The sequence below is a fragment of the Centropristis striata genome, chromosome 14, assembly GCF_030273125.1.
Source record: "Centropristis striata isolate RG_2023a ecotype Rhode Island chromosome 14, C.striata_1.0, whole genome shotgun sequence".
Classification (NCBI taxonomy): Eukaryota; Metazoa; Chordata; class Actinopteri; order Perciformes; family Serranidae; genus Centropristis; species Centropristis striata.
Window position 1 is genome coordinate 32175689 of NC_081530.1, and position 18834 is coordinate 32194522.

Below are 18834 nucleotides of genomic sequence, written 5' to 3' on the forward strand. Positions count from 1 at the left end.
TCTCAGTTTTGGCACACGTTGCCACGGTAACCACAGCCTCTTTTTTTTATTTTTTATTTTGGGCCAAGTTGTAGTGGTGCAGCAGTTTTTAAGGCCCATATTGGGCTCCTTCATTTACGCACACACACACCCACTAACACCCTCTGTTCACACACACACACACACACACACACACACACATCATCAACACCTCTATGCCCTGCTCACACACACACACACACACACACACACCGCCACACCTTCGCACTTGTACAGTGGGTTTGTCGTCTCTCTCACACACTTTAACACACACACACACACACACACACACACACACACACACTCCCGCTCCTTCGCTGACGTCCCGCTCTACTCCTTTCAGATTCCACAGGAGATTACCCAGAGTGCAGCTGGCCTGAGGAGCATCCAGAGGAGCGAGGACGAGGAGGATCGAGGCGCCGTGATTGGAGGAGGAGGAGGAGCCCCCTCTTCGCCTCCCGTGAAGCCCCGCCCCCTCTGAGGAAGTGCAGTGAGTCGCTGTTTTTATCTTCTTTTAGTAAAAACGGACGTGTTGAGGCGTTCAGGCTGAACGATTCGATGAGAGGGAAATATATATTGTGCAATAATGGTGAATATTAATACCAGATATTAACCATCTGGACACATTTCTCTCATTGTGGCCTTGTTTTTTTTCTGCAATATGTCAAATATAAATCAGATTCAGATGCAGCACGATCACAGCTAGAAGTGGGAATAAATCAGATTCTCTTTCATGCAGAATGACATAAATCAGAAAATAAAGAAAAAGAGCAAGCGGAATTTCTCTGATAAATTATTTTTTTTAAATTGTGATGAAATGGAATTTATACATTTAAACACTTTTCCAGGGGACCAATACTTAATAATCACGAATATTGGGGTAAAAAGCATTTTTCTCCAGATATTGAAGTATTGTCCTGTTTCTCGGCTCTCCTGTCCTCTCCTCTCTGCTCTGTGTAAACAGCCTCTCCTGTCCTCTCCTCTCTGCTCTGTGTAAACAGATTTTCAGTGAATATTTGTCACGTGACCGACAAAATTTCCATAAAAAGGATGTAAAATTACCAAAAAAGTCCACATATTGAAGTATTGTCCTGTTTCTCGCATCTCCTGTCCTCTCCTCTCTGCTCTGTGTAAACAGCCTCTCCTGTCCTCTCCTCTCTGCTCTGTGTAATCAGAATTTAATGTTTTTAACAGGATCTGTTTCGTGCGAATGCTTTATTTTTGCAGAAATTGTAATCGAGCTGTGAGACATTAAGTGAGTAGATTTTGTGATTTTTTTCAGACAGAAGCGTTTGTCACACATGAGTCATTCAAGTGCTGTTGGAAATGTGAAAATCTGAGGAATATTTCTGTTTTTTACAGTTTGTGGGTGTGATGAATGCTTTTATTTTGCCGAGAGTTTTCATCCAGTGACTGTTGGTCTCAGTGTGTCGCTGAGGAGCGGAATTTAATGTTTTTTAATGAGACATGTAGAATATGAAATTAAAAAGGAAATATCAGTATTTTAGGCCTAGGTTCTGCTTCTTCATCCACATGCATACAATCATTTTTAAATGTTCAGTTTTGACAGTTTCCTGCTATAATAAATGGCTAGAAAATGATCATTTAAAAACACATGAAAACAGTTTTTATACATATATTTTTATTAATTACAAAGAAAACATAATAAAGTGCCCTTACATGCTCAGCAACTACAAAAAAAATAAAACAACAACAAGGTATCAGGCTGACACAGTTATGAAGATAAATTAAGGCTTTTATTTTGAAATGGGTCCATCAGTGTATCCTGAAAAATCTGCTCAGATATTTTCACTTTAGAGCTTTTAATTCAGTGAAAAAGCATCATTTCATGTAAGATTCTCAGTCGGTTGGTGCAGTTGTTTGATGTGAGGGTGAAGTTGCTCCGTCAGCTTGTTTCTTCTTCACACGACAAAGAAACAAAACACTTCAAATCAGGATGGTAAAATCCTGAATCGCTGCTTTTATTAACAGAAACTATCTGAGTGAAGCTCGGTGGGCTGAGAGGTGACGAACGCTGGTGATTGCAGGGCGCTGAACTTCTGTGCAGAGTTGTTTAAATGCCATTTCAGCTTTAATGGTGCTGAAGGTTTGATGCTGCAGCTCTGGAAGCTCTTCTCAGTTTTCTTTTTTTTGTTTTTTGTTGCAAACGTGCTGCTCTGTCCTTGTGAATCTCACCTGCAGTGTCAGAGCTACAGAGGTGATTCTATCGCTGCACTTTAAAAGTCTGCTTTACTACAAATAAATTAGAGCGTGCATGTGACAGAGGAGAAGCTCTTCGATCCTCCAGAGCTTTAGGAATGAGAGATGACAGCTTTTCAAAATAAGAGCATGCAGAGGTTTGTGTGAATCTGTGGTTGAACAGGCTTTCTGTGGAGCTTTGGGACTGTTTTGAATCAGATTTTTTACGTGTTTTTTAATCAAATAAGTTGTTCATTTGTTAACCTGATCCACATGTGGTGCTCCTGTTTGATATCTTTGAGTTTTTGAGCCGTTTGGTTGGTTGGTAGACGTCTCCTCGGGTCGACTAATAGAAAAAAATAACAAAACTATTGCATTTCATTTTATTTCATCCTTTATTTTACCAGAAATTCCCATTTAGGTCAAAAAAATATTTTTAAAGAGAGACAAAAAAGGACAAAAGAAAGCTCCAAATAACAGACACAAAATGACCAGAAAAGATAAGAAAAAGACTCAAAATTATGATAAAATGACACAAAATGACAAAAAAGAACCAAAAAAATTTCCTTAAAGACCAACAAAGACCTTAACAGTCACGTCGTCCTCATAACTACTTAGTTACCAGTAAAGACCAATAAAAAAATGCACTGAATGACAAAAAAAGGGACCAAATTAACAAGTAAAAGACAAAAAAGACCAGAAAAAGACACAAATTTACCAAAAAAATTACACAAAATGACAAAAAAGACACCAAAAAAACAAACAGAAAGAACAAAATGACTAAAAAGGACCAGAAATAGACACAAAATTTCCCAAAAAGGACAAGAAAGACACCAAATAACAAATAAAAGACAAAAAAAGGCCGGAAAAGATCTTGAAAAGACACAAATTTACCACAAAAAAAAGACACAAAATAACAAAAAAAATACCCAAAAGAGACACAAAATTACCAAAGTAAGTCCTAAAAGACCCCAAAAAAGATACCGAATGACAAAAAAGACCAAAAAAGAAGGAGGGGAGAGAAGTGTTGGTGCCCCGTGCGAGGCCAAAGTGCAGCATTTGCATCATCACATTTATACTGAACTATGTCACTTCCAGTCGTCACGTTGTCCTCCTAACTACTTCACTTCCACCATTTACTCCATTTATTTACTGTTTTAAACTGCTGCTGATTTCCAATACAAAAGCTACACTATATAGTAATATAATCAAATAATATTAGTAAATAGGACCTAAAAGACCACCACTTCCAGCATTTACATAATTTATTAACTGTTTAAACTGCTGCTGATTTAGCCAATAAAAAAAGCTAGAATATAGAGTAATATAAAACAATAAACAATGGTTAATAGGACCAGGTTTGGAGAAGTAATTCACTTGAAGCTTTTAACTTTAATAAGAGATTATTTTTGTATACCATAAATGTTAGTTCTTATAGTAAGTTAGTTAAATAATCCTCCTCCGGTCGTGGACAGCCTGTTATACTCCCTTTATCTCCTTCATATCTGTGTGTTGATATATATTTTTATATATATATGTGTGTCACGGTGCAGGCGGTTGTGTAAGTCTGTGGGAGAAACAAGCTGTCAGAAAGTCTGCACATTTTGTAGTAAAGAGTAAAGACTGTAAAGCAAGCTGCTGTAAATCCCAGAGATTTGTTCAGCGCCTCGCTCGGCAGCGATGAGTCAGAGCGAGAGAGCGAGAGAGCGAGGGAGCGAGAGAGAGAGGAGGTTTCTGAGGAGAGAAATCCTCCGAGGAGAGACAGATTACAGTCTGATTAAAGACACACAGACAGATCTGCATCAGAGGACGGTTCGGTCTGAAGACGTGAGCTGGACTGGATCTGTTCTGAGGCTGAATCCTTGTTCTCTCTGTTGTTCTGAGACCATCTGACCAGATCTGGATCAGAACCTTTTCTTCATCATTAGAGACATGTTTCATCCTGCTGCTACCTGGTTCAGGAGACTGTTGTCTTTTGTCTACTCAGAAACTGTCCCAAAGTGGCTTGTACAGGCCTCAAATTATGAGCCATATTTATGAAGCAGGAGGAGGATAAAGCACTAAAGTGTCAATAAGGGAGGGAAAGAGGAGAGAACAAGCAGGACTTCACCCAGGAGACACAAAATTACCAAAAAAAAGACACAAAATTATGAGAAAAGACACAAGTTTACCAAAAAAAAAAGACACCAGATAAAAAAGGACACAAAACAAGACACCAAATAACAAATGTAAGAACTCAAATGACCAGAAAAGACTAGAAATAGACACACATTCACGAAATGACAAAAAAAAATTCCACAAAATCATAAAAAAGGTCCGAAAAGGAAAGAAAAAGACACAAATCTACCAAAAAACAGACACCATATAAAAAAGGACACAGAATGACAAAAAGGACCAAAAAGCAAGACACCCAATAACAAATAGAAGACATAAATTGACCAGAAATAGACACATATTTATGAAAAAAAGACACCAAATAACAAAAAAGTACCAAAAATGACAAGAAAAGACCAGAAAAAGACACACATTTACCAAAAATAGAAACAAAATGTCAAAAAGGACAAAAAAAAAAAGACATAAAATGACCAGAAAATTACCCATTACCCAGATTTCCCAAAATTACCAAAAGAAGTGTTAAAAGACCAAAAAAGTCCTAACCAGTAACTGTTTACTTTTGGAGAAACAATTCAACCAAACTTTGATGATCTAAAAGGGACAAAAACACTCAGATAATCTTCACTTTCCAGACGCCTGAACATGCAGATTTGTTACAATTTTGCACGATAAATGACGTCACCAATTACCAACATATTCTGTCGTTTAGGACGGGATTTTGTTGAAATTCGGCCCAGAATTTGTGTTTTTTGGCTTCATCCTGAGATCTGAACTCTGAGAACCCAGAACCACATTTTCTAGAGTTTGGTTCTTTGATTATTTCAGTCAGACTGAACATCTGAGGGGTGAAAACAGAGAAAACGGAGCGGATTGTCTGGAGATTCTTCCTCTGGACCGTCTGGTTCAGACTCTTCCTGTCCAGGAGGAAACCTCAAATCAGAACCAGCTCACTTCGTTTTTTTTTGGGCTCCTTTGTGCCTCCAGCGTCCTTCGGTCCCTCTCTGAAGCAGGAAAGAGGACAAAAAACACAATTGGGCAGAATTCAAGGCCTCCAGAGGTATTTGTCCTGTTATTCTTCTGTTGCTTCGGAGGTTTTTACCTTAAATAAGACTTTCTCTCTGCAATTGATTTCCAGTTTTCTGATCGGTTTGTGAAGTTTTAACATTTTTTAAATGTTTTATTTACTGTGCTGAATTAAAAGAAACGGCTGCACTTCTTGTCTATTGAATAAGAGGCAGCAGGAGAAGTTTGAGCGGCGAGAAATGTTGATAGAAGAGACATAACAGAGAGGAGAGAGAGTCAAGACACAGATTTACCAAAACAAGACACAGAATGACCAAAAACAACACACAAAATGATGAGAAAAGACCAAAAACGACACAAATTTACAAAAACTAGACAATAAAGGACCAAAAGAAGACACAAAATGGCAAAAAAGTACCAAAGAAAGACATAAAATGACCAGAAAATCACACAAATTTACAAAAACTAGACACCAAATAACAAAAAAGACACAACACGCAAAATGATCAGAGAACGACACAAATTTACCAAAAAAGGACCAAAAAACAAACAGGGCCACTTATAATCTATAGAATTTGAGGCATTGGGAGAAGTTTGAGTGGCGTTGATAGAAGTTTGATAACAGTGTTGTTAGAGCGGAGAGTGACGGACAGAGTGACGGATAGAGTGACGGTGAGGACGGAGACCTTTCTGCTGAGGGAAAGTGGCTCCAGAGAAAAGTCAGAGGGACACTTTGAGAGATGTGACATTTCATCTCCACAAATTCAAAACAGAGGTTTGTTCAGAGTCTGTTCAGAGCGAGGAGAGAGGACGAGCAAACGGGAGGAAGAGGAGGAAAAAAAAAAATCACATTTGAGAGCAAAAGTATCAAATGATCCGACGGCAGAAAGAAGAAAAAGAGACGTGGAGCAGAGAGGAAAGAAGACTTGAGACTGGAGGTCCGAGGCCGATCTGAGCCAGGTAGAGTGTGTGTGTGTGTGTGTGTGAGTGTGTGTGTGTGTGTGTGTGTGTGTGTGTGTCAGCTGGAAGCAGTGTGTGTGGGTTCAGCAGGTTCATGCAGTAACAGTTTAAACATGGCAGCCTCTGGTTTCCCCGCGGCGGCAAAACTAAACCCACTTTGTAGGCGAGCTGCTGACGCTTCTCTCTGTCACTCGGGACACTTCTTTTTTTTTTTCGGGGGGTGAAACTTTTTGGTAACAAAGCTTCAGTTTCAGTGGAAGCTCTGCACATCTGGAGGCGGCGTGGAGGTCCAGCAGAGGATCAGACCCAACACACGACAGGAAAGTTACAAACACGACTACAAAAACATTTTTACGCAACTTCAGTTGTACGTGACTTCCAGTAGTCACGTCGTCCTCGTAACTGGTTCACTTCCAGCTTTTACATAATTTATTTACTGTTCAAACTGACTTTTAGAGCCCAAACGGGAGGTGGAAGGAACTGTCGTGGCAATTTTAACAACTGCACTACGTTAATGGGTGAGCTGGCCAAACACAAAGCACTCAATACTCTGTTCAGCAAGTTTTATTAGCACATTCGTATTCCATACACCGCACAATTCCGAATGGCTATTTTACAGTACAACAAAGCCCCGTACACCGCTCGACTTATGACTGTTGCACTTTTCAGCATTGGCTTTCCAGCAAGACTCAATGCGGCCCTATCTTCCTGCCCTATACAACACATCAGGACAGAGCCCACTGGTCTACATGTTCCCCTCAGTCATGGTGTTATCAGTTAAGGCCCTAGTGAGTGACAGAAAGTACCAAATTTCCTACACAGGTCAAACAAACCAAGGAATTTCACCCAGGAGATGAAAAAAACAAAAACAAATGATTTTTTTAAAAACTTAAAAAATACCAAAAAAAAGACGTAAAATTACCAAAAATACGTAACATTACATAAAATTAGCAAAAAAGACGTAAAAATATAAAAAAGACGTAAAATTTCCCAAAAATATGTAAAAATACCAAAAATACGTAACATTACATAAAATTACCAAAAAAGACGTAAAAATATAAAAAAGACGTAAACTTTCCAAAAAAGACACAAATGACAAAAAGACACAAAATAACCAAAAAAAGATACAAAATGACAAAAAGTACACAAAATGACAAAGAAGACATAAAATGACAAAAAAAGAGATAAAATACAAAAAAGACACAAAATGACAAAAAGACATCAAATTACCAAAAAAAGACACAAAAATATCAAAAAATTACAAAGAAAAACACAAAATGACCAAACAAGAAACAAAATAACCAAAAAAGACATAAAATTACAAAAAAATAGACACAAGATTATCGATAAATTACAAAAAAAAACACAAAAAAAAACAAAAAAGATACAAAATGGCAAAACAAAGATGTAAAATTACCAAAAACTAAACACAAAATGACCAAAAAACACACAAAATGACCAAAAAACACAAATTTACCAGTAAGAAAACACAAAGCTGCTGCAGGTTGTAGGTTCAGAGGGTTCAGATTCTGTAAACCTTTGTAGATCTCCAGATTAATGCGGGTTGTTGCAGCAGCAGAAATAAGTAAAATAGAATAAAGATCCGAACTATAGGAGAGAAATTAGACCAGAGATGCTGTTACAGCTACAGACGACTTGTGACTTGTTGGACTGTAAACATTGTGTTTCCTGTAAATTAAACATCGAATCAGAGATGTATCCATGTTGTTCATCTCTGAACCCGTCAGCAACTTTCCTCTCTCTCTCTCTCTCTCTCTCTCTCTCTCTCTCTCTCTCTCTCTCTCTCTCTCTCCCTCTCTCTCTCTCTCTCTCTCTCTAGTCCTAGTCACCAGTCTGAGGGCTCGCTGAGCTCAGAAAAACCTGAACCAAGCGCAGCCAAACTCCAGCAGCCAGCGCTTGGCTGCCGTCCAGTCAGATTCTTCAGCTCTTTGCTGGGCGGCAGCCAGCCTGCAGGCCGCTGCCAGCCCCACTGGGTGCTGCTGGGGAAGGTTTTGTTTTCACAGCCCTTCTGCTTTATTGAATGGGCTCTGTGAAGCTCAAGGGGTGGAGCGGCGTGCTAACACTGCCGGGGTGACGGGTGCAGCTCGCACACGGGTCAGCCCTGCTAAAAATATTTGCATCGAAAGGTGCACCTCGATACGAAAACACACGGAGCAGAAACACTCTGCCGGCTCGGCTCTGCAGCCTGTGTCGCGGGTTTCTCTGCTCATGCCGAGTGAGTTTAAGACCCTTCAGGCCTCTGAAACCTGATTAACCCTTTATCGGGCAAAGGACTATATTTATATTCAGTGGATATCAAAATTAGGTCCCCATATTCTTTTGCTGCTTCGGAGGTTTTTACCTTAAATAAGAGTTTCTCTCTGCACATGATTTCCAGTTTTCTGGTTATTCTAGTCCCAAAATGATGACCAAAAAAAGACACAAATTTACAAAAACGAGACAATAAATGACCAGGGAAATACTCAAATTTACCAAAAACAACCCACAATATTACCCCTAAAAAATATAAAATGACAAAAAAGGATAAAAAAAAGACACCAAATAACAAAAAAAAGACATAAAATGACGACAAATACCAGAAAAAGACACATTTTTGAGATAAAGACAAAAAAGGACAAAATAAAGACACAAAATGAAAAAAGGACCAAAATATTTATACAATATTTCAAGAAAAAAGTTGCAAATTTACTAGATTAAAGTGGCAAATCTGCGTAAAAAAAGTCGCAGATTTACGAGAAAAAAGGGGGGAAAAAAGCTACTTTTTTCTCATAGAATCACCACTTTTAATCTCGTAAATTGCAAATTTTTTCTCATAGATTCACCACTTTTAATCACGTAAATTGCGCATTTTTTTCTCATAGATTCACCACTTTAAATCTCGTGAATCTGCAAAATTTTTCTCGTAGATTTGCCACTTTAATCACTTTTTTCTCAAAATATATCCCCCTCCCCCGGGTCTGTATGTTTTTTTTTTTTTTACACATTTTGACAGTATGTAATATCCTCAAATATTCTCTAGGGTTGAAATTTGGAATTTGCAAGTATTTCAATGAGTGCCCTATTAAGGGTTAACAACCGACTGGATCATTAAAACAAGGAGCCTCTCCTCTCTGTCGCTGTACGTCTCCGATACTAGACGGCGGCGTTATTAGTCTTAATTATGCGATGAATGAAAATATTTAACATCTCCAGCAGCTGATCTAAATGTTTGAATATTGCTGCTATGTCTCATCATTAATTGTGGAACAAACAAAGCCTAATGTTGTGTCACTCTCTGATCGTACTGTTGTTGATAGATTCGCCATCTGTTGCCTCCAAATGCTGCTGCAGCGTTTAGATGTGACTGTGTGTGTTACTGTGTGTGTGTGTGTGTGTGTGTGTGTGTGTTAGTGTGTGTGTGAGTGTGAGTGTGTGTGTGAGCGGAGCAGGTAGTGTGTGAGGGCTGATGGGATCTCCACAACCGCTGGTGGAGGTATCGACTACGTGGGAGAGATGACTCACCCCAAAAACACACACACACACACACACACACACATACACACACACCTGTGGAGGAGGTGTGTGTGTGGGCAGGCGGTGTGTCCGGGCAGATTGCTGTAGCTGTAGTATTAAAGCGTAGCCTCACTGCTGCTGCTGCTGAACTCCACCACTCCGCTCCTTCGCTTTATCTCACTCTTTTTCTTTTTCATGTGTGTGTGTGTCTTTGTGTTTCTGCCTGTTTGGAGACGTTTCACTTCGTTCTGATTCACTTGTTTGTTTGTTTGTCGGTTGTGTGTGATTCCTCTGTGTGTTTCTTTTTGTTGTTGTTTTTTTCTCCTCTCTGCTTTGTGCTGTGGAAATGACCAAAGAAAAGAGACAAAATTACCAAAAAAAACACTAAATGACGAGAAAAGACCAGAAAAAGACACCAAAAACAGTCACACGTATGCCAAAAAAGACACCATTTAACGAAAAAAGACCAGAAATAGACACAAATTTACAAAAAAATAGGACACCAAATAACAAAAAAGACACTTTATAACAAAAAAGACACAAAATAAGACACATTTGCCAAAAAAAGAGACAAAATTACCTAAATAAGACACAAGTTTTTACCAAAAAATGACACAAATAATAAAAAAAGACACAAAATAACAAAGACAAGACCAGAAAAGACCAGAAAAAACACAAATTTGACAAAAATAAGACACAAATTTACCAAAATAAGACACAAATTTACCAAAATTAGAGACAAATTTACCAAAAAGTGACACAAATTTACCAAAAAAGACACCAAATAACAAAAAAAAAGACAAATAATGATGGAAAAAAGTCCAAAGAAGACACAAATTAACAAAAAAAAGACCAAATTACCCATACGAGACACAAATCCCCAAAACTAGTCTTAAAAGCCGTTAACTGTCCCCCAGCAGGTCAGTGTTGGTGCCCCGTGTGAGGCAAAAGGTCAGCATGTGATTCAAACGCCTCTTAACTTCCTGCATCATGTTTTTACTGAACGATGTCACTTCCTGTCGTCACGTCGTCCTCCTAACTACGTCACTTCACCATTTACATCATTTATTTCCTCTTTAAACTGTCTTTTATAACCAGAACCAGGTTTCACTACATTCTGATTCACTTGTTTGTTTGTTTGTTGGTTGTGTGTGAATCCTCTCGGTGTTTTTTCTTCTTTTGTTGTTTTTCAACTTCTAGGTTGTCTGTATTGTTTTTTTTTTCTCCCCTCTGCTGTGAAACGATGTGTGTGTGGTTGTGGGAGTTGAGAAATGTGTCATGTGAAATCTGCTGCCCTCCACCGCTCCACCGTCCAGATCCTCCATCTACAAACCATCTCAGTGTAAATCAGTGTTTCAGCTCCTTTTATAGTCGCTTTACTGACTCTGTGTTACAGTAATTATTGACTCTTCTCTCATTAAAATGTAACACCAGTGCAGCTTTGGACCTGAACTCTCTGTTTTAACTTTACACATGTTGTTTCCATATTAAAGGGACACTTTAGGATTTTTAGACATTAAGTTCCTAGCAGTGTAGTGGACACAAACCTAAGACAAAAAGACACATATTTACCAAAATAAGACACAAATTTACCAAAATGAGACACAAATTTACCAAAAAAGACACACAAATTTACCAAAAAAGACACACAAATTTACCAAAATAAGACACAAATTTACCAAAATGAGACACAAATTTACCAAAAAAGACACAAATTTACAAAAATAAGACGCAAATTTACCAGAATAAGACACCAAATACTAAAAAAGACACAAAATAACAAAAAAGACACAAATTTACCAAAAAAAGGCACAAATTTACCAAAATAAGACACAAATTTACCAAAAAATACACACATTTACCAAAATTAGACACCAAATAGTGAAAAAAGACACAAAATAACAAAAAAAGACACGGAATTACCAGAATAGAATAATCTAAAAACCCATAAAATTACAAAAAAAAATGTAAAATGACTAAAAAAGACACTAAATTACCGCCCAAAAGACGTAGTATGACCAAAAATAACACATAAAATTACCTGAAGAAGACACAAAATCACATAAAGACACAAAATTACAAAAAGGACAACATTACTCCAAATAGATGTAATTTGACCAAAATAAGCCATAAAATTACCAAAATCTCTACAAACCATCTCAGTGTAAATCAGTGTTTCAGCTCCTTTTAGAGTCTCTTTACTGATGCTGTGTTACAGTAATTATTGACTCTTCTCTCATTAAAATGTAACACCAGTGCAGCTTTGGACCTGAACTCTCTGTGTTAACTTCACACATGTTGTTTCCATATTAAAGGAACACTTTAGGATTTTTAGACATTAAGTTACAGTAGCAGTGTAGTGGACACAAACCTAAGACAATCTTTTACTCCACAAACAGTGGACATTAAAAGATAATATTACTAAATGCTGTCTTTGCATTAACTGGCTTTTTCAACAAACGAAACAACGCCTAGTGCAGTTGGATCATTGTTTTATGTTGGAATGAGGAACCTTTTAGTGTACATGTAGAAACGTGGAGTAAACAGACGGCTCTCCCCTCAAAAACAACAATATAAATTGTTTTTAAGGCAGAAAAGTAAGACTCATATTCAGACTTTTCTCAGGCGCCGTCGTGCTGATGTAATAGTGAAGATTGACAGCGATATGGAGTTTAAATGTCAGATAAGGGAGGTGGATGAGTCGAACAGACAGGACTTTCACCAGGAGAACTGGTGTAAAAAAGAGACAAAAATACCTCAAAAAGATGGAAAATGACCATAAAAAGATGTAAAACGTCTAAAAAAAGAAACAAAATTACCCCCAAAAGATTTAAAACATCTAAAAAAGAGACAGAATTACCCCAAAAAGTCATAAAATCACCAAAAAAGATGTAAAATGACTAAAAAGGTCACAAAATTACCATAAAAAGATGTAAAATTACAAAAATAGATGTCAAATTATGTAAAAAGACACTAAACCACCCCAAAAAGACGTAATATGACAAAAAATACTTAACATTACCTAAAAAGACAAAAAATTAACAAAAGGTAAAATGACCAAAAAAATACATAAAATTACCACAAAAAGATGTAAAATGAATAAAAAAGACAATACAAGACCCCTCAAAAGACCTAAAATTACAAACAAACAAAAAGATGTGAAATAACTAAAAAGGACACAAAATTAACCAAAGAAAATACATAAAATTACCTAAAAAAATACATAAAATCACAAAAAAAGATGCAAAATGACCAAAAAAGACAAAGACTGAGAGGAGAACAGTGTTGGTGTCAATGTGAAACCAAAGTAAACCATCTGATTCAAACATCACTCCAGTCTGTACCGTGAGCCGTGAAACTCTCATAGGAGTCTACGGGTGGTGCTGACAGACGCTCTATAACTTTGGTGATTCTACAGATATTTATATATTTTAAATACAGATATTTACTGTGAACTTTTGCTGCCAGACTTTTTTCTTTTTTCCTTGTGGAATTGAAACTTATTTTCCTCCACGTTTCCTCCGTCTCCTCACAGAGTTCTGATGGCGTGATTAAAACAGGAAGTCCAAACTGAAAACAATCAACACGAGCCGATAATAAATCTGCCCGACAACAGTAACGAGCAGCGAAACCAAACATTGTGCTGCTGCGGTAGTTCTTTGGAGCTTTATAATAATAATAATAATAAGCACAGAGGAGAGTCTGTTTATATTTCAGGCCAAAAGGAGAATTTTATACAATCCGACAGCAGCAGCAGATGTTTGACCGCAGACTGACCGCTGAAACATCTGGAGGAGGAGAAGGTGTCGGAGCTGAAACATCAACCAGTCACAGGACTCACTGGTTATGTAAAACTACTAATCACGGCTTGAAATCATGTTTAAAAAAGGAAACACACACCAAAACCCCTAGTTCAGAGGTCTCGAACTCAAATAACCTGGGGGCCGCTGGAGGCAGCTTAAAAAATATCAGACACAAATGTTTTAGAGCTATTTTTTTTTTAGAACTAAAGCAAAACTTTGAGCTTTGTTTCTCTCCTGTCTGTTATTTTAATCACTGTGATTAAAAGTCAGAAAACAGATTACTCATTAATACTCATTACTGTTATTATCTGTCTGCAGAATAAAAGTTTTTTTTTATGATTAACTAAATATTTCTTCACAAAATGACCAAAAAAGACATGAAATGACAAAAGAAAAATGACAAGGATGTGGGTTTTTTGTGATTTTTTACTAAAGCAAAACTTTTAATTTGTCTGTTTTCTGACTTTTAACTTCTCAGACTTGTCATTACTGTTATTATCTGTCTGCAGAATAAAAGTAATTAGTCAAATTTGAAAAGTTTTGCTGATCTTTTCAGCTCTTGAACTAATATTTCTCTGTTTCCTCTTGTGGGAAAAATAAAAAACGCTTCCAGCTCCAAAAGTTTCTCGTCTTTAACAAAAAAAAGTTCCAACAGCAGCAGCATTATTTCTTATGACCAAAAAAGACACAAAATTGTCGAAAAATTACCAAAAAAGACACAATTTTAAAAAAAAATCACGTAATATTACCAAAAAAGACGTAAAATGACCAAAAAAGCCACAAATTGACACAAATTGACACAAAAAACACGTAAAATTACAAAAAAAAGCCACAAAATGACAAAAAAGACGTAAAATTACCAAAAAAGACACAAAATTGTCGAAAAAATGTAAAAAAAGACACAAAATGACAAAAAAAGACATAAAATGACAAAAAAAATTAAAAGGATGTGTTTTTTTGAGTGATTTTTAAAGCAAAACTTTAAACTTTTAATCTCAGACTTGTCATAACTGTTATTATCTGTCTGCAAAATAAAAGTAATTAGCCAAATTTAAAAAGTTTTGCTGATCTTTTCACCTCTTGAACTAATATTTCTCTGTTTCGTCTTGTGGGAAAAATAAAAAACGCTTCCAGCTCCAAAAGTTTCTCGTCTTTAACAAAAAAAAGTTCCAGCAGCAGCAGCATTATTATTATTTCTTAATTTAATCAGACAAAGTGGAGTTAAAGGAGCAGAATCAATTAATCTTTTTTGAGTGATTTTTTTTATTAAAGCAAAACTTTTAACTTGTCTGTTTTCTGACTTTTAATCTCAGACTCGTCATTACTGTTATTATCTGTCTGCAGAATTAAAGTAATTAGTCAAATTTGAAAAGTTTTGCTGATCTTTTCACCTCTTGAACTAATATTTCTCTGTTTCCTCTTGTGGGAAAAATAAAAAACGCTTCCAGCTCCAAAAGTTTCTCGTCTTTAACAAAAAAAGTTCCAACAGCAGCAGCAGCATTATTTCTTAATTTAATCAAACAAAGTGGACTTTTTAACTCTCTCTCTCAAAAAAGACACAAAATGACTCAAAAATTACGTAATATTGCCAAAAAGACGTAAAATTACCAAAAAAGACACAAAATGACAAAAAGGACAAAAAATTACAAGAAAATTATGTAATATTTCCAAAAAAGACGTAAAATTACCAAAAAAAGAGACAAAATGACCAAAAAAGACACAAAATTATCGAAGAATTACAAAAAAGACACAAAATTACTAAAAAAAAAGACATAAAATGACAAAAAAAAAATGACAAGGATGTGTTTTTTTGTGTGATTTTTTCTTTACTAAAGCAAAACTTTTAACTTCTCAGCCTCGTCATTACTGTTATTATCTGTCTGCAGAATGAAAGTAATTAGTCAAATTTGAAAAGTTTTGCTGATCTTTTCACCTCTTGAACTAATATTTCGTCTTGTGGGAAAAATAAAAAACGCTTCCAGCTCCAAAAGTTTCTCGTCTTTAACAAAATAAAGTTCCAGCAGCAGCAGCATTATTATTATTTCTTAATTTAATCAGACAAAGTGGAGTTAAAGGAGCAGAATCAATGAATCTGATTGCTGTTTTTAACTCTCTCCCCTCCCTCTGCTGGGCTCAGCGGCTCAGTAACACTGGAGTTTATCCAGCAGCACATAATTGAGGCCATGATGAAGTCAAGTGTTTTTCAGAGTAATGAGTGTTGGACAGTTTTATTCTGAAGGTAGATCCGCCTCAGCGCTCCCCAGATCAGCCTCCCACCTCCCACCAACGCATTTGTTCAATTTTGTTAAGTGCCACTCAAGAGTTACTCCTTAAAAAAAACACAAAAAAAAACATTCTCAGATTGATTTTTTGTGGGGGAGGGGGGAGGGGTTAGGAAGGTGCACATTTTACATGTTTTTAAGAGGGAAAGTAACAGCACAGATGGAGATTTTAAAGGTAACTAATCCAATTACAGTGCAGGAAAAAGTGCTTTCTGTGTTCAGGACGGAGACGAGAAACAAGCTAATTGCGTCAGAAAAAAGGGTCCGGTTGACCCGCGCTTAGCCCCGCCGCTAATGATCAACAACTTATTATATTTCTCTTGCATTTGTCAGATTCAGACGCGAGCCTGTGGCTGGAATCTGGTTGAAGTTTGGTGGAAATTGGCGAAAAAAATACTAGTTTTTTGGAGGCGAGGAGACAGAAGTTTGGCAGGTTTGGATTCAGACGAGTGGGAGAGAGAAAGAAAGGAAGGAGAGGTTTATATTAATTACCTTTGTTTTCTGTTTTTCTAAATAATGATGATGAGAAAAAGTCTCTGTGTTGTTAAATGAGCTCAACTCGTCCTGCAGAAATGTTTGAATATTTGCAACATAGAAACGTGGGAGTTGCATTATGATAAATTATTTTTTATTTCTCTATTTTCAAATCTGTCCCTCATAAAGTTTTCTTTCATATGCATGAATAGATACATATTGATTTTTAAATTTTTGTTTATGATTATAAAGAAAATGTTCTCAGTCTCAGCAATAACATTTAAAAAAAAAAAAAAAAAACAAGAAAGGGATACAATTAAAATATTAATAATAATAATTAAAGAAATAAAAACCATCTATGTAACAAAAGCAAAAACACACACAAACATTTTTTTATTCATAGATAATTATATTTATTATTCTTACTATTTATTAATTATTTTTATTTATTAATTATATTTATTATTTTTTTATTAAATACTACTACTAATGATAATAATAATAATTCTGATATGATAATTCTTATTATTCAATATAAAAAAATGTTAGTCGGTATGTTAATTATTCTTATTTTGATTTATGAGTCCATTATAATATTTCTTTTTGTGTTTTTGGGACATATTTGCATGTGTGTTTTGTATAATTTGGTAGAAAAATGTCAGGAAATGCAGGATAAGAAACAAAAAAATACTTATTTCAGTTACTTTTTAGTAGAAATTCCCAATTATTTCCAATGTTAATTATTCTTATTTTTAATGCTATTGATTTATCAGTTAATCAACAGTACATATTCTGCATAATAATATTTATTTAGTGTTTTTGGGACACATTTGCATGCATGTATTGTATAATTTGGTAGGAAAATGGCAGGAAATGCAGGATGAAAAAGCTGCAACTGCAAAATCTTCCTTATTTTGTGTTTTTCGGACATATTTGCAAAAAAAAAACTTATTTCAGTTATTTTTTAGTAGAAATTCTCAATTATGTCCAATGTTAATTATTCATATTTTTAATGCAAATGATTTATGAGTAAATTTAGAGTATATATACTACATAATAATATTTATTTAGTGTTTTTGGGACACATTTGCATGCATGTATTGTATAATTTGGTAGGAAAATGGAAGGAAATGCAGGATGAAAAAGCTGCAACTGCAAAATCTTCCTTATTTTAAAGCCCTAAAAGCTTCCAGTGTGACAGAGGAGATCCTGTATGAAGACAGAGAGCTAAAACCTGCAGAGCGAGCAGCAGTTCTGTGCAGAAAAAAAAAAAAAAAAAAGTGTGATGTGGTGATATTTCAGCTTGGCGGTGTGCGGAGCGTGTTTACAGAAACACCTTGGGTCACATGTCACGGCTCGCTGTCACAGCAACGTATGTATGAAGGTGTGGCGGTTATGAATAAAAACAGATTTTATTCAGGTGTCTTGTTGTAGCGAGAGTGTGTTTCACAGAGCTGAGATCATATTTCTGCTGTTCAGAGGTGGTACGCTGCGATACTTCACTGATATCAAACAGTACTCCCAGTGAAGGCCAATTGGAGATAGACTGCTGGGAAATTTCTAAAATTACTATTCCAAATTTACAAGGTGGAGCGCTGCCACTGTTAGACAGTTTAGGGAGAGCCGCGGTGCGTAAACCGTTTTAGTTCGTCTCCTGCTGTGATGCAATCTGTTACGAGCATCAGTCAAATCACCCTCTCTGTTAGAGGATAAGAAAACACAGCCGTCAGCCAAGTCGGTAAACTCGGTAAACATTATGGAGGATTCCCCAACCTGCCTCCACTCTGCAGAGCGGCTCTGCCTCCTGGCAGGAGCTGCAGCCTCCAGACACCACCTCCTGCCTCCTGGAGCCACCATGGAACATGCAAATATCCATAAATATATCATGTGATTCTGCTGCTTCTTCTTATCTTTACGTCCACTTTGATTAATCCGGAACAGAGTTAGAAGCACAAGCTGCTTCCTGTCTGCTTTGCTGAACACAGATGGGCTTTATGTACCCAAATATTTAATTTCCTGGTGTTCTTTTTTCTTTCTTTCTTTCTTTTTTCTTTCTTTTTCTTCCAATTTATGGTTTTCACAACTTTCATAATAACAACTGCAGCAGATAGAAGAAGCGTTTCCTTCAGAGGAGACGTTTCTTCTTTCTTCTGGAGTCTTTATCTTCAGGAGAAGTGGAGCTCCAGCAGGAACAATGAGGCTTCTGTTCACACGTCGCACATACAAAGTGACATCTGTTTTTCAATGTTATTAGCTGATTAAATCAGTTTCATACATCAGTGTCAGGAGGTCGTTATCACACCGCTTCATGGGCGCTCGCAGATTGGCAGTTTATGGGGGGGTATAAGACTTTTTTGGTAATTTTGTTTATTTGTTGTTGTTATTTGGTGTCTTTTTTGTGTCTTTGGTCGGTTTGCAGATTGGTTTGGTTCGGGCAAAAGTATGTG

General features: G+C 36.5%; 1 protein-coding gene across 2 annotated transcripts in view; it reads left to right on the forward strand.

Moving 5' to 3' along the window:
• Window positions 1-18834, forward strand: part of LOC131985058 (zinc fingers and homeoboxes protein 2-like) — a 189829-nt gene that overhangs the window by 60116 nt on the left and 110879 nt on the right. For both annotated transcript variants that reach the window (XM_059350088.1, XM_059350087.1), the window contains one exon: window positions 362-508. The gene's annotated coding sequence lies outside the window, so the exon portion shown is untranslated. The remainder of the gene's footprint in view (window positions 1-361; window positions 509-18834) is intronic.